Consider the following 16,887-nt stretch of genomic DNA (forward strand, 5'->3'; position numbering starts at 1 on the left):
GAAGAGGCTGACAGGTGGGGTCTGGTCTAAGGAGCACTGTCTGGCTTGGTGTGTTTCTAAGGAATGGATGGAGTGTGGGAGGACTAGAAGTAGGAAGGGAATTTCTGGTGAGCACCTTCTTGATCTTTCTCTGGCGTCCTGGTATCTTGGGCCTCAGAGGAGAACACCGCCTCTGTTCTCAGAGTCACTCTCTGAAGAGGCTGCTCTGTCTGCCTGCTTCTGCTCCTGGTGTCCTTCGTCTTCTGAAAACCAACTGGCACCTCCCATGCGGAGCTGAAGTGTGGCTAGTCCACCCACCTGAGTGAGGACACTGTGCCCTCAGTGAGGTGAGCTTCAGTGGGTGGGCTGCAGAAGGGCCCTGCCAGAGGCACTGGGTCTCAGAGGTCCATACCATCCCTGACGGGCTCTGCAAGGAAGTCTCTGCTCATGCCCAGGCTGCTTCTTCACTACCTCCCTCCCCACACACACACACATCATCTAAGCAACTTTCCTCTCGCCTTATAAAACACCAAAGCAGGAAAACAAATCAGGAAGTATTTCCACCTGGAAATACTGTCCCAGGGAGAGCATGGCCTGCCTGCCGAGTCACTGGCCAGCATCTTCTCCCAGCTCCTCACCAGCATGTTGTGGGTGCAGAGCTAGACTGTGGGAGAAGAAACCACCTGTGGGGGATTCTGCCTCACCCGCTGCAGTGGAAGAGGCATGTGATGACCTACACCCCAATTTTGAGGGGGTGTGACTGAGGCTCACCTTTGTCCAATCAGTCTCCTGGTAGGGTCTGTTCTTTTAACCTCAGTCCTCACAGTGGGGGTAGATCCCTGGGTGACACAGCAGATCTAGGTTCTGGGGTGCTCTCACCCCACTACTGGGAAGGACACTATTGGCCAAGAAGCGTGCAGGGCAGCAGCTGCCTGGCCTTGCGCAGCAGGCCGGTACCACTAGTCCCCCCCCTCACTCCTCTCACAGGGGCAAGGGCTGTCCCTGCCTACTTCCCATGTGCTTGTTTAAATGGCTGTTCTGGCTCTCCTTTCCTTCCAAGATCACTGCTCCTGTTCTCTGAAACCTAAGTTCAAGCTTCATCAATCGTGCAATGGTGGTGGGCAGGACAGAGATGGCCTTTCTGGGTCTGTCTAGGGGAGCGAGGGTGGTGCCCACTAGCCGTAGCAACGGTGCTATGGGGCTAGCATAGACCGTGATGCCCTAGAAGCACCAGGGAGGGGCATCACCGCAGCCGTGGGTGCTGGGGGCTTGAAGGCGCCTCGTCCGAGGCTTCACATGCTCACCACAATGCACTGGCAGGGCGGGCTAGTGGGCAGACTAGGACTTGGCATTAGAGGCCCAGCGCCCTCAACCTGCATCTGAGGTACAGGGAGCCAAGCCCTGTGTGCAACAAAGAGAGAGAAAACTGCAAAACCAAATGAGTCACTGGTCCATCTACCGCCTCACAACGCACTGTTATATCACCCAGTGAGCTGCACTGCCACTTACCTCTTCCATGGGTCTCTATAAAACGCAGTTGGGGTGACCTGTGAGTAACTGGAAAGGGCTCCCTGTGATGAGAGGAGAGGCAGCTGGAGAGGGAGGCCTAGAGCAGCTCTACACCAGCCCTGGTGGAGGCTAGCACAGAGCAGCAGTGTGGACACAGGTGCAGGCCCGAGCCAGTCCCATGGGGAGCAGCATGTCCCGCTTGGGGCTCCCCATATCTGGAATTCTTTTGCTGGGAGCAAGGAGTTGCTCCCCATTCTCAGACAGGCTGAAGAAGCAGGAGCGACAACCCGGGAGGCCCCAGGATCTGGAATGGCCCCCTGGAGTTTCCCTGGCACCAAGGTGTCCTGCCTCCTTAAGCAGTCACCGCATTCCGGAGCCTTCCGAGCGCCCCGCCGCAGTCACAGCCGGCGCCACCGAAGATAAACACGCATCCCACAATTCACCGTGGTTTGTTTTCCCCTCCAACTCCAGATGGCCTATCTGGGGACGGCCGAGGCCCCTGGGTGCGGGCCGTTGCCGTTTTTGATGAGCTGTGCACATATGGAGACCCAAACATCTGGAGCAGCCATGTGCTACTCGGGGCAGGCCAGCCCTGGCGAGAATCAGGGGCCCCGGGGCGCCGGGGTGTGTGCGCCCAGCCAGTGTGCATGGATAAATTATTCATGACCGAGTTATTTGTGGTGCAAGGGGTCCATCAGCTACTTTGATTAAAAATCCAATGAGTAATGAATATGCAAACGCCAGCGACTGCTCCCAGCAACAGATTTGTCAAATTGTCTATACTTCACCGAGATAAAGGAAATCTCCTGGGGTCCCGAAATTGAAAAACCGCACCGTCAAATCACAGCATTATCTTAATTAGCAAATCTCCTTGGCCGTGCAAATACCGTGCGTGACGCTGAGCAGGGCGACAGAAAAAAATCGAGAGAGAGAGATATATTTGTCTCTGAAACGGGGGGCCTGGCTAGTGAGAAACAGCCTCGTGGAGGAGAAGCTATTTTAATTCATATGGTGACTCCACAGCCATTTAATTATTTTAATTAGGCTTAATTAGTGGTAAATTTACAATGATATGCTTGATACCTGGCATTAAATCTTTCATGCATAAATGTTTTGTTAAAATGAGAAAAAGGCAAGTGGCATTTCGCCAGCAATTACTGCTGAATGTTCTAATGAAGGATTACGCTTCTCGGTGATTCATGAAGACAGGCAGGCACCAAACTTGTTTGTGAGGCACCGGCTGCACGGTAACTCATATGCTCCCACCCGAAGCATGGCTGTCCTCCTTGCTTCCAGGAGCACTTGCTGTGGGGAGAGCTGAGGTCACAGGGGGAGGGGGTGCTTGAGGGTGCTGTCTCAGATACCCAAGGTCCTTGGAGAGTAGCGTGACAACCCTCAGGGGGGCTTCATCTGTTGTATATTAGAAGCAACAGTGATGGGAAGGTCACGTGTCCCTAAACAGAGCGAGTGACAGTGTGTGTGGCCCTGGCTAGTTGGACAATTGCTCTGTGCACTCTTTGGGTCTGGCCAGGGCCTGCTGCCGAGCAGCCTGAAGAACAAGTTGGGTGCATAGGCGGAGCCTACGAAGTGTTGGTGGGGGGTAACCACTTGGGGTATCTCCTAGGGTGCTTGGAGTAACTGCTGCTTGTCTGCCGGAGAGGCAAAGCCTAAGCCTGCCTTACTCTCAGCTGCAGCTGAGCTGCCGCAGTGCACACTTTGGAGAGAAACGAGATGCTCCTCCGGACCCCGAATCCCGTGCCAAGTCCCGAGTCTGCAGTTCTTTTACTGGAGAACGAGGGCTTGCTGCCCACACTTAGCTAACCTCTTTTTCCCCAAGCGAAAATACATCAGCTCATACCTGGACCGAAGTGGAGGCTCCGGGTAGAGCCTGGTGGACAGAGACAGAGCAAGGACAGGAGCAGAGAAGGTGAGGCAAACTCTGCAGCCTGCCGTGACCCTGTAGTCTCCTGACATCTGGGTGGCCCTGTTCCTCAACACACCCTGGCCTGGCCCTCACCTGATCTCCCAAGTCCTGAGTGTGACCCTGGGAGGCCACTTGTCGTCCCCTGCTCACTAATGAATTCCTAGCTCGCTGCTGCTCCCGGCACTGCTCCCCCTGGGGAGGCGCCCAGCAGATGGGCCATCCGGCCTGCTGTCTGGCCTCCTGCCTGCCTTCTCTCTGTCCAGCACCTGGTCCCTAGTCACCTGCTCTCCCCAAGCTCCTCCATACTCTTCCCTTCTCACCAGCTCAAACTCCTCATAATTCAGAGCTGATGCCATTGGCTCTGACTTTACCATTTCCCCGGAGAGTTCAGATGCTGTATTTATTTCTTCAGTCCATTTGGAAGCTCTAGTCCACAAGGTTGTGTTTTGCCCTGGTTGTGTCTTAATGGGCTTTCATAATTTTCTGCCCCTGCTTTTCTTTTCCTTGACAAGAAGAGGTGTGGCAATTCACAGAGAAGACCTTTCTTCTTCTTTAGTGCTTCATGGTACTCATCAGAGGAGCATTTAGGCTCTGGCGGGTGTTTCTCCCTTCAAAGTCACTGCAAAGTACACCCAGTAGAACAAAGTCCCAGAAGGGTTCTTTCTAGCTCTAGCATTGCTTGTGCGCGGCACCCACAGGTCACACAGTGGGTCTTGTTGGTGAATGAGAAGTCCTCTCAGCATGCATAATCTCTTCTTCTCCAAGGGAAAAGTATCCTGGGATGTGGGGACTACTCGTTCCAATGTAATGCTGGAACACTCGGTGTGTCTGTTTGATAGGGAAACGTACATAACTTTATTTATTCCCAGAGGGCAGACTTGTCACCCCAAGATATGTCCCCATATTTATCCTGTGGCTTTATTTCTTCCAAAACAAAGCACCTACTCCAAGATGTACTGGGTTCTTTGTTGAGAAACAATGGTTGTGGGCTGACCAGGTTGGATCATGTTTGGGGCCAGAAATGTGGGAGCTGAAGACAGCAGAGAGGGATGAAGGAGAAGAGTGATGAGATGGTGGGCAGAGGGCCTCAGAACCTAGCCCCAATGTAGGAATTTGTAGTTCCCAAGGGGTAATTCCAGCATAATGCAGCAGTTCCTTGCACCCCACTCCTCTTAGTAGGTCAGACAACATGGGACTGAGAAAAACACTCTCCTTCCTATTTGGAGATGATGGGCAAAGTCTAGACTGCGGAGTACTCTGCCCTTGAGGTGGGATCAAGATTCAGATCATAGGATGGAAAATGCTGGAAATCCAAGGAGGAAGGTTGGTGGAAAGAAAGCAGGATTCAGGCTACTTGCTATTTAATAAGATTGCAATGATGGACAACTAGTGAATGTGGCAGAGTAAACTCATTTACTTACATTTCACTCCTTCTATAGCTCTACTAAAATACAAATAAAAGAATGAGAACAGAGACATAAATGAGACAAGAGTAGAGGACATGATATTAGACAGTAGATTCCAAAGAGATTTTTGAAACTGGGAAGTAAAAGAACTAGTAATAGATAACTCATAAGAATGGAGAAGTCTCCTATAGGGTCTCTATAAAGGTAAGGCAGTGGTGGTAGATTGGGGAGACAAAATCAGGCCCATTCTTGCCCATTCCAGAACCCCAGGAAGACTCAGGAGCTGGAAGCACCAAGACCTCTAAGGCATGAGGTGAGGCTGAAAATGGCGGAAGTATCCACAAAATTGGTGGTATATTGCCCAGACCCCTTCAGGACCCATGATCCCAGCTTCTGGGAATATATTTAGTTGGTCTCAGCAAACTCTCCTCACCAAGAGTTACCCTCAACTAAAGAAGGCAACTTGCCCAAGGTCATATCCTCTCCCTGAAAAAACCCCACATCCAGTGACTGGTCAATGTAGGGTGAAGGGTCCCCTCTTCCTTGTCCAACGATGGGAAGACTTTGAAGGACCACCCCAATTCTACAGCTTGCTGGGGGATCAGCTGAGGTTGCAGCTCTATCCTAGCTCAACTTCCTCTGCTGAGATTTTTTCCCTTATTCTTCCTTTTATGGATCCCAAGGGCACTCCCAATTAGATCTCCTGAATACAAGATTCTGACTCATAGTCTAGTACCCAGAGAACCCAACCTAAGAGGCTTGGTGTCAGGAGTGGTCTTAGGGAGTGATTCTGGAAGAGGACTGTGGAGCTTTGTTACCATTACTGTGATTGGCTGGTGATGAGAACTCCATTACTAGAGTCCTGATGGATTATGGGTCTGGTGATGGAGAGGAAACAACTCCTGGCATGCTGTCTTGGGTGCAGTTGTTAAGACTTCCACTAATGTTGTACTGGAATGGGATTCCAATGGAAGGCAGTCTATTGGTGGGGGCGATAGGCACAACATTTAAAAAGTTCTGGGGGAGTAGTAATTACAAAGACCATCAAGTTAAATGGCTATTGCTAAGGGCAATCAATGCATTGGAGAAAGAACTAAAAGGCTGGAGGTGATTAATCACCAATTAAAGGCTAATTCTGAAAGTCAGCAAGTCCAATTGGCAGCAAGAAGATTTCAACTCTTGCAACTGGAAGGCAGGAAAAACTGAGGATCAAACCCAGGACTTAATTACAAGGGTAGCAGAATTCTAGAGGAGATTGAATTCCTGACAAGATAGCTTGCCATGCCAAGGTCAGAGCCATGATGCTGGGAGGGGTCTAGTGGGTAGGTACACTCAAAAGTTTCAGGTCTGTGGATCCCTCCGGATTTAGGGATCCACAGAAATAGTACTTCTCTTTCTGTTACGAAGTAGCATTTCTTTCTTGATTGAAAGTGGTACAAAGGCCCCTCTTTCAAGGGAGTTCACATCTTTCTGAGAATGTGCCCCCTCCTGCCTAGTGCACTGTCAGGACATCTCCATGGAGTGTGGGCACAGAGCAGGCAGGTAGTAGGTGCAGTTCTGACTTAGGAGGCTCACAATGGGTCAGGTCTACAGACCACCAGTTCATTTTCTAGGCTTCAGAAGCATAATTAAAATTATCTACTTCATAGCCGGCAGAATGACTCCTTGACCTGTGGGGTGAGAGTGAGTGAGGTTCAAATGCAGACCTCTGAAACTGCCTCCCTGCCGTAGTCAAACAGTAAATAAAGACAACATCACATGCCAGGGGAACAGGAGAGCTTAATCTAGGTCTTTAGACCTAGAGGATGTGGGTGGGGAAGGTGTGTGTGTGGTGGGGTCTGCATTATCTTTCCTTTTAATTCAATAGTCTGACTCTTCCCTACTTAAACCAAACTTCAAGATTGACATAGACTGGATGCAGGCGTTAAAGCCAGTAGCTGCTGCACCAGATATAATTTTTGTTACAGCAGATCAACCTAGTCTCAGGTATGTACAATATGGCCATTGCTTTGATGTCTTTTTCCAAGAATGTGGTTCAGAAATAGTTTATCTATGCTTGAGATAAATAGCTGACCTCACTTGTGGATTTCCCCCAGAGCTATGAAACTTTCCATCCTATCTCACAATTTAGTGTGGGGCACTTGCACATTCCTCAGAACAAAAGCTTGCCCCCCCACCCCCTTGATGGCATCAGATTGTATGAGGCTGGCTGAATTTGTAGGCTCTAATAGCTCATGTGCTCTAGAGATTGAGAGAAAAGGCCATCAAAGATGCAAGGAATGGCCATACCAGCTTATAGAGGTTCAGCAGTTTGGGACATTCTGGGACACTCCACCCCAAGGTAAAAGACTGGTGAGTCACTTTGTGTTTCTCATCTCTAAGAAAGTAGAGCCATACCTGTTAGGCCTCTGAGGGGCCTGATGCCTGGGAACACTGTTCTAAGCACAGCACGGATGGTCTGTATCTTCACGTGGAGTCAGAGTGGACAGGGGTCTGCGGCGGGCCCAGGCCATGGAGGGCGGTGTGGCCCTACAACATGTGCCGTGCCACTGAACCATCCCTAAGGGACAGAGGTGTGAGAGGTGGCTCAAGAAGCCATGAGGAGTTTATGGAAAACACCAGTGAGAGAATCAATAGTAGACACACAAAGTTCTGGAGCGAACCATACTGCCGGTGGTAGAGAAGGACATGTCTTTGGAGACCCTGCTCCTGGGTGCTCTTGGGTGCTTGGGAAGGGAGTGTCTGACACGAACATCATGTGCTGTGTGAGCAGAGATGCCCCATCAATGCTGTTTGTTTCCCAGCTACTGGGAACAGCGGAGACTCTTGGCTCAGTTCTTTCTGCAGGCACTGTGCTAAAGTAAAGAGAATCCTCTTGTCCAGGGTCGCCACCCCTCCCTAGGTGGGCCTACTTCCAATAGGATTCCTGGGGGACCCGGTCTTCTTGCATCAGGTCAAGGCAGGTCTGCTGGGCCCTTCCAGTCCAGGGCTTCCTGGAACTGGCTGAGAATCATGATCGCAGCTGCATTTCTCTGCTCTCACTGCTGCCCATGTTGCCCACCTCTGGGCCTGTCACTCCTCCTGTGGCCACTTGCCTTTCACTTCCTGTGGCCACTCAGTCTAGTTCCTAGGCATTGGCCTATGTAGTCTGCAACAGCAAATGACCATGGATTTCCTTCCCCAGCAGGACTCAGTGTCCCCAGCCTGTTAAGAGAAGACTTTGTTCTTGGAAAGCCTCCGGAGGAAAGCCTGACCTGGGGGAGGGAAGTGGGTACCTCCAGAGGTGGGGGTCAGTGCAAGGTCAGCACTCAGACGGCTGAGGCTGTGATTAGAGTCACCTGCTCCCATTCCCTCCCAGGGGCAGAAGGTGGGGTCTGTTCTTTTCCTGAGGAAACACAAAGGCCCAAGAGATGACTCTTATAGATACAGGTAGGTGGGGGGACCATAGGAATTGGCCAGTCTCTCCCCCCCCATCATTTACAGTAAAGCTACACAGCCAGGCGCTAACAGTGCCCAAGCCCCTGTAGATCTTATGGGCATGTCTGTAAAGATATAAGGAATAGTAGATCTTTGAAGACAACCTCTAACTCGAAAGGCAGGTGTCAATACGGATCAATGGAAAGGAAACTCAGAAGGAAGAGAAACAGTGTAGAGAGGAAGCAAAATGTTACATAAAAAAGAAAAATCTCAGCAGAGGAAGTAAAGACATATTGTCTAGACAACAAAAATAGAATGCTATACAAAAGGAACAGTCGGAGAGTTTCTGGAAATTAAAACTGTCCTAGTGGAAATGCAAATTGTGGTAAACTGTGTTGTATGACAGAGAAGGGAATACATGTGTCCTTGTATGTGAGTGTGTGTGAATGAGGATGCCAACAATTAAATTCTTGTTTTTCCATAAAAGGAAGTTATTACATCTCATCTAACTTTTCTTTAAAAATAGAAAACTGAAAATGTGAACATTCTACTTAGAAGGATGAAGATGAATACAAGACGAAATGACCGGCCAATGGAAAGTGGTTGCCTTGATGCGTTGGGAAATCAGGAATCAGGACTGGGAAGGTGTGGGGCAGGGATAGTGGCTTGTCAGTAAAACTATGTGGAACTATTTAAATGGTAATAATTGTATTACCTTGTTAAACATGCAAATTAAATTTTAGAAATGAATGGCGGTGGCACCTGAAATCTAAAAAGTGGGCTCTGTTTCCCTGCCTGTTCCCCATCCATCATCTCTGATAAATGCCCTATTTTCCCAGGTATGAGTTACAGACCAGTCTGCTGGGTCTGTCATCCTGTCCTGACAGTTCTGCCAGATATGGACTATGGAAGCAGGTTTTCACCTAGCAAAGCCTGCACAGCCAAGGCTAGCATGTGAACATATCACCCTAACTGGACTTGGCCAGCAAACTAGGTAGCAGTAGTTGGGCTGTTCGGCATGCAGTGCTCAAAAAGGCAAATCCTTCTTGGTGGCAAAGGCTTTAAATGTCTCATTCTGAGACAGATTGTCTCATCAGAAGTACTAACATATCTGGATGATTTGCAAACCAGCCACCAGCTAAATTTGCTACCTCTTAAAATAGGTTTGGGATATCTCTAGGACAGGCCCAGCCCTAGAAACATTCACAAAGGCAGCCAAGATTGTTTTTGGCACTCCTGCTTCCCCCAGGCCTGCACTCTCTCCAGCCTCCACCCCAGACACTCAGTGCCCTGACCTGTCTCCTCCCCCAGCCCCCTTTTACCCAAACCCTACTCTCTGGGAGGACCTGAGAACCTAATTTGCCCAATAGTAGCTTAGGTCCAACTCCCCACTTTCCAGAGAGCGTGCATTTAAACTTGGAATAAAATATTAAGGTAAAGAGATAAAGCTCTAGTGATCAATTAATGCAGAAACTAGACATTAAAGAAGTATATTTGGGGAAGTGACAGCATCCTGCTCCTTCTACAATCACATCACACACACAGTTGGAATCTATTTCCACACAGGGACAGTGCCCTATGTGATTGGCCCTATTCTGAGGTCCAGACAGAGTCCGTGTACTTCCAATTAATAGAATCCCAGGTCTCTGGAAGGAGTCTTCTCTAACTGCCTTCCTGGTACATGAAGTCCCTTCCTAGCACCCCAGGACATGTCTTTCATTCTCTGTGACCACACCTATGGTCATTGGCTGTCGGTGCCAATAGACCTGACCTCATGCTACTGTTGGGTGGCCTTATTATTATAAAAGTCTTCCTCTTACTATGTTGAATCTCTCCCCCCCATTTTTGACTCACTGGTCTCATTTCCATGCTCTGAAACAAGAGGATGGCAAGTTAATCGTCTCTTTCACTGACAGCACCTTGTTTCTATGAAGAGATTGTTTGGTGTTTTCCAAAGTGTGTTTCATTGAGCACTAGTTGCAAGGACTGCTCTAAGAGGTATGTGATGTGAGGAAAGGGTTGGCAGCGAAACAGGATCGGAGAAGGCTGAGCTGCTTGAAGTCACAGATGCCTCTGTAGCAGGACTTCTGGGGCCCTTCATCAGCGAATGCCCTCAACCGTGCCCTGAGAATGGGATTTAGAATTTTATTTTCAAACTTGCGTCACCTCAGCATGTCCCTCAGCAGGTGACCTCGGTGCCTAGTCTCGGGCTCCAGGTACTGTCGGGAATCACTGCTAAGCTGGAGCCGCCTCCAGCGACTCACAACATCCAAAGGCACAGCCCTCCCCATCCCGGCTTTCAGCAGTGGCACAGGTAGGTGATCACCCTGGAGTGTTTACCCCACAGACATGGCAAGTGCCACAGTCAGGGGACTGCAGCACCCAGGTAGCTGATTGTTCTGAGATTTCTGGTGTCCTGCTCAGTCAGAAGCCTTGGGTTAGTGCTTCCAGATACTAGAACTTGGACAAGTCATTGCTGTTCTAGGTCTCTGGCCATATCCCTCTGAATCTGTAAACTCTGCGGGCCTTTTCTGCTCTCTCTGAAACCGAGGAGTCTTCTCTCCAAATGCCCATCTAGGTTCAAAACCTGTTGTTCATCCTTCCTTCAGATGGCATGGTTTTTAATTTCTCACCACCTTGCTTACTGATCAAGACCAAATGACTTCCACGTGGTTAATTTCCTTTTCCTATAGAAACTTCTGGAAGAAGACACCATCCTCATTTGTGGCCTGGACAGTGTGTGTTGGTGAACTGTGGATCACTGAGATACAGACCAGAAGCATCTAGAAGGAGAATTCTATATGAGGCAGACTAACATCTTAAAAAATGTCAAGTTCTGCCTCTTTGTCATGCTGGGCATTGTCAAGTGGCGATATGTCCAGGTTCTGGGGTACAGTGTGAATCCTAACTCTGCTGTGTGACCTTGAGTAATGAGACTCTATGCCCTATGCAGTTTCCTTGGCCGTAATCTTAGGAAACACTGGTACTTAGTTACCTGGTTATTATCAAGATTAGATGAGAGGACACATGTAAAGTACTTAGGACAGTGTGTGGCAAAGGATAGCTTCCTAGGTATTAATCAACTACAACACACTTTCCAGCTTTCATCGATGCCATTGGTGCCCTGCCAGGATCTCCCATGCCTGGCCAGTTCTCCCATCCCCCTGGTCCCATGAGTGATGCATGCAGACAGCTCATGGCTGCTCTCTCCTCTGGAACAGCTCCCTCAACTGACAGCAGGGTCTTCTCCAGGAGAAAGCTACCTCCAGGGTCAGCCCACAGCTGGTGACTGACACAGGGATGCAGAAGCCTGACTTCCCTGTTTTTGACCCTGGATACCGCTCATAGCCCAGAACTCCTTTAGATCAGGCTTTAGCTGAAAACTTGTCTTTGTTTAGCTTCTTCTGTATCCCTTTTTTTCTCTTAACTTTCTCTGGAGACTACTCCCTCCATAAATGAAGTGAACAGGAATACTCGAGCTATGCCTCTCATATACCCATGGGACCTAGATATGACCTTGAACTTGTGTCTTATGTAGATCTCCTCTGTGATTAAAGATGGCATGAAAAGGAATTCCTGCTCCAGGTCATGCCTCTTCTTACCTTGCTTGTAGGACTGTGGTGGGGGCATCACAGAGTAGCTTGAATGAAGCACAAAGGTGAAATTGTACAGTTTATTGCGTAAAAAGGTGAGAAAGGAAGTTAGATAGACAAGGCAGGACTGAAGACACATAGCCTCCAGTGACATGTTTGAATTGAAGGTGTTTAACTTTCATTCAAAACATCCAAGATTTGAGTTGGGTGACCTGAATTCCAGAGCAGTTCCTGTTTCTCAGCTACTAATTCACAGGGGGAGGATCATGCGAGATGACACTGCATTTTTAAGGGGCTGTGGTAACAACTATTGATTTTGCTTGTCAAGCATCATTTCCCCCTTTTCTGATATTGGCATTCATGTAATTCTGGTTTTATGCTAGTCTCTCCCTGAATGGGTTAGTCCAGACATGGGTATGTGACCCACATCAGGCCAGTGATAGTTAGCATCATTTCAGGAATGAACCACTCTCTTCTGCTGTCTGCTTTACTACTTAGGCATGAAAACCTGGAATTGTAGGGTCACTGATGTTACTCAGCAAGCATCTCTGTGAAAGAAGGCATTGTGGAGGAAAGCAGGCAACATTTACCTAGATAGCCTGCAATCCTTCCTTCAGAAAATTCCTTAAACACACACACACACATTATACATTGGACTTGATATTAGATCCTTCTCTGGGAGATTAGTTTTTAGAGAATCCTACATAAAGGTATATAAATGAGAGCCCTACATAAGGTAAGCTCTTCAAACATTGTCCTTGTAAATAGAGGTGAACTGTGCAGGGAGATGTCAGGAAAGCTCTGTGTCTTGGTTAGCTCTGGAGAGGGGAGTTTCCCCTGGCCATTTATAATGCAAGTGTTATAATGCAACAGGAAAATGATGTTAGAATGGACAAAGATGCTTCTGGGGTGTTGGTCAGAAGGAAAATGAGGCTCAGCAACACATTATCAACCCAAAGGATTCTCCACAGATTAAAATTTCATTGATTGTAATCCCATGTAACAAAAACACAGGAGTATCTTCACCTTGAGTGAGGTTCTGAGATACAACAGTCTATTTGACCCTAAAACGCTCCACCCACAACAACTCCAATTTGTAGAACTACTTGTCAATAAAAATTGTAGTGGAGGCCCTCCTTGGTGGTGCAGCGGGTTAAAGTACAGCACTAAGAAGCTAAAGCCACTTCAGCATGAGTTCGATCCCCGCCTGCCCCGGAGGTGATCCACATGGCATGGCAGACTTCTCCCAGCCCGCCTGATGCTCCCCTCAGCAGTGTACTTCATCAATCTGCCTGTTCTGCTCCCCACTCTGTCTCTGGTGAATCCTCTCACCACCCCTGCATCTCTGGCCTGTACCCCAGTTCTGTATGCAGAAATAAATAAATCTTTAAAAAAAATTGTAGTGGAAATGAATAAATATGCAAAAGGAGAAATCAATACCATAGGGAAGAACATAGGAATATGAGAAAAATAACTTGTATTATGATAAAATTATAGTTATTGATATAAAAATGGTGGATGAGTTAAAGGGCATGTTAGACACAGCTGAAGTGAGATTAATGAACTTGAAAATATATCTGAGGAAAATACAGAGAATGAAAAGGGTAGAAAGTGAAAGAGTGGTTAAGAGATATGGGGGACAGAATAGGAAGGGCTCACACATAATGAATGGGAGTTACCAAAGGAGAATAGAGAGAGTGGGAGAGAGAGCCAACTTTAGACAATACAATAGAAAAAGATATTTCAGAATTTTTAATAAGCATTACTCTTCAAATACAGTCCCAATAAGAATAAACCCTCTCCTTGAACAACACACATTATACTAAAACTGCAGCACACCAAAGACAAAGAGAAGGTCGTAAAAGAGAAAAGATAGATAATTATAAAGGAATGACAATTAGCAAGTATAGAAACATTATCAATTCACAATAGTAACTACAGAAATAAGGAGAAATTTCAAAGAATTGAGGAAAGAAATCTGTCAAATTGGAAGTCTAAAGAGTCAGAAAAAAAGGAAAAGGAAATGTGTTTCAAACAAAGACTAACAGTGTTTTCTATTAATGAATTCTCTTTGAAAAATCTGTGACAGGCTTATTTTAGGAAGAAGAAAATTCTACCTAGAAACCAGGGCAGAGATCAAGAAGAACAGGTAAGCATGTGTTTATTATATGTATATAAAATAAACTGTAAAAATTTTATTCATAAACTAGACTATAGTGAAAACATTAAATCATTATGGGATATCACCCAATGTGGGGGTGAAGTAGTGGGTACATAGAGCATGCAAGAAGATAAGGGGAAGATAGAAAATATCCATACCTTAAGGTATAAGGTAATAAGTTCTTAAAGTATTTGATCAATTTTAGACTTTATCAATTTTAGACTTTATTGTCAAATATGCATGATAAAAGTGTAAGAAAACCACTGAAACAATGTAAAAGCTACAAACCTGTAGAAGGGATAAAGAAAAAAGACCACTCAATCAAGTAGAAGGAAGAAAAAGAAGTATAGAAAAAAGCAGAGTAGAAAGAACGCAAAGCTATAAAAAGGATTACTAATCTATTTTAATAATCAGTAATTAGTAATTGGTAATCCTATGTTATTTCAATGAAAATAAATTTCAGGTTGAAATACAGATTATTACATTGGATTTAATAAATTTCAACCCTACACTGTTTATAAGATAGGTAGTCATTAAATACTAAAAAGTTGAAAGTGAAAGTAAGGAAAACTTACCATGAAGGAAGGCAGGGTTGAGAGGAAAAAGAAACGGTCTCCATGGCATCCCTTACTCCTCAGAGTCCAGCGTTACTAACCCCTTCAACAGGGGACCATGAGAGCCTATAAATACTGCCTCCTCCCCGCCATCTTGTAGGCTTGTGGGCTAGAAATTCTCACTGCCGTGAGGGGGTGACCGATAGATGGAGTGATGATATCAGCGTGTGGCTACTCTCAGAAGTGTTATCTGATGGCGTGAAGAGGGAAGGGCTGGGGAAGGGAGGGCTTGGACATCACAGGGGCCACGGCATTCATCCAGTCAGGAGGTGAGGAGAGCTGGGTTAAGGGAGGGACAGGGGACACAGCACTCATCCAGGCAGGAGGTGAGGAGAGCTGGGTTAAGAATGTGCCAAGAACAGCTGGAAAGAAGTGGGAAGGTTTCCAGACACCCAAGGTGAAAGTTCAACTTGTCTGACCTTAGAAGTCTTCGTCTCTCAGCCCCTGGAGACACTCTAGAGCTTGTACGACATTAATTGTAGGGTTTTCCTATCCTGCAGAGGGATTTTTGAAAACATGTCCAGGCCACTAGCCAGTCAAACAAAGGTCATGCCAAACAAACAAATCAACAATGGCAGAGATACTTGAGTTACACCTGAGGTCAAAGTGTGGCAGTGTGTGAGCATCATAGCTGAGGAGCAGGAGGGCAGTGTGCCCTGGTCCAAGGCTGTCGTTGAGCTGCAGACTTCTCAGCAGAAAGCCAGAAGGCTGGGTATCTGTACCTGGGACACAGGGGTGGAGGCTAGCTGCTATCTTTCTGAGCTTCATTTCCTTTATATGCTAAATAGGACCTCCCTTCTCACTTTGCAATTCTAGGAGTTTTATTGTTTTGTTTTAATTAATTTTTTTGAGTGAGGTAAACCTGAGCAGAGAAGAGTGTGCAGGGCCTCCTGTGCCTGCAAGTGTGTGTGTGCATGTGTTCGTGGCATTTGTTTGCTCCTACTCTCTTCTCCTTAAGCTGCCCCCCTCTTCCTCTCCCAGAAACTCTGTGAGATGCATGAACATTTCTCAGTTATGTGATGTTCTCAGCAGGAGGATGGAGCCAAATAATGGTGTTTCTAGTTATTACTCTGATGAATCACAGGGGAACAGCCTTCACCAAGGTAGAACGGCTTGCATAAAATATGTTCATTCAATTAAAAAAAAAAGAAATTGAAAAATAAGATACTGCCAACATGGGGCTCTGAGTTATGTAGGGTTTATGCAGTGATTCCATTTGCAATTCAAGCAAAAAGCATACCAGAGGCACCTGGGATCTAGCTTTTGGGAGGGGGAAGGGCCCTATCACCTACTAAAAACCTTTTGCCTCAGATGAAGTTTCTGGAACACGGCAAGGGTGGGTCATCCTCATTCTCAGCTGCCCCCCAACCTAACTTGAGCAAGAGCATACTTGGCCTACCACCTCTCTTTCCAAGGCCACAGGCTTTCTACCACGTGCTTCCCTGCCTCATCACTTCAGCTGGTGGGCTCAAGCATGAGGACCCCACATGAACACGCCAGGCAGACTTAGGAGGCCACCTTGGTGCAGGAAGATGAAGGTGAGCTGATGGGATTCTGTTTCTCTCTCTAGCCCAGTCATGGGACCTGGAACCAAGACACATAGAAGGAAGGGTGGAGGCTGTGAGGAATGCTGGGTCATGGAGATCAAGTACCAGTAGAAGTTATGAGGGTGCAGAGAGCCTCACAGACGGGGGTGAGAGTTCGAGGAGAGTCTGAGCATAGGGCCAGGGAGAAGCAGAGGTGCCACATGATGAACCTCAGGAGAGGCCTTGAGAGGAGCTGTATCCGGCATTGTTCTAGAATCTGGGAAAGGGACAAAAGTCTCACCGGGCCATTCTGAGGGGCTGCAGGAATTGGCATATTTCCTGTCATTCCCTATCAGCTGCCTGTCCCCCACGTCCCAGACAGTTGTCCTTTGGGAATATCAGCTCCTACCACTTGGTGGGAGTTTGGTAGCAAGCCACAGAAACGAGTCTTGGTTAGCCCAAGCAGAAGAAGAATTTTGAGGCTTGTGGAGTTAGGAAAGCTATGAAGTTACAGAATTGAAGAAGGAGCTTTTAGAATCAGACCTCCCCTACTCTCTCCTCTCATTTTTTTGTTGTGCTTGACAGAGCAGGTGGCAGGGAAGATGGCTTCCAGCTCCCACATTCACACTTGTCCTCCCGGGTCTCCCCAGTAAAGGAAAATTTTGATTGGCTCAGTCTGGTCAGCTGGGCGCAGCCCCTATTGCCAGGGACTGAGGTGACAGGACTAGCCATGCTTATGTACATAGCCACTGTGTGCC

The sequence above is a fragment of the Condylura cristata genome, unplaced genomic scaffold, assembly GCF_000260355.1.
Source record: "Condylura cristata isolate star-nosed mole 26May11 unplaced genomic scaffold, ConCri1.0 scaffold00023, whole genome shotgun sequence".
NCBI lineage: Eukaryota > Metazoa > Chordata > Mammalia > Eulipotyphla > Talpidae > Condylura > Condylura cristata.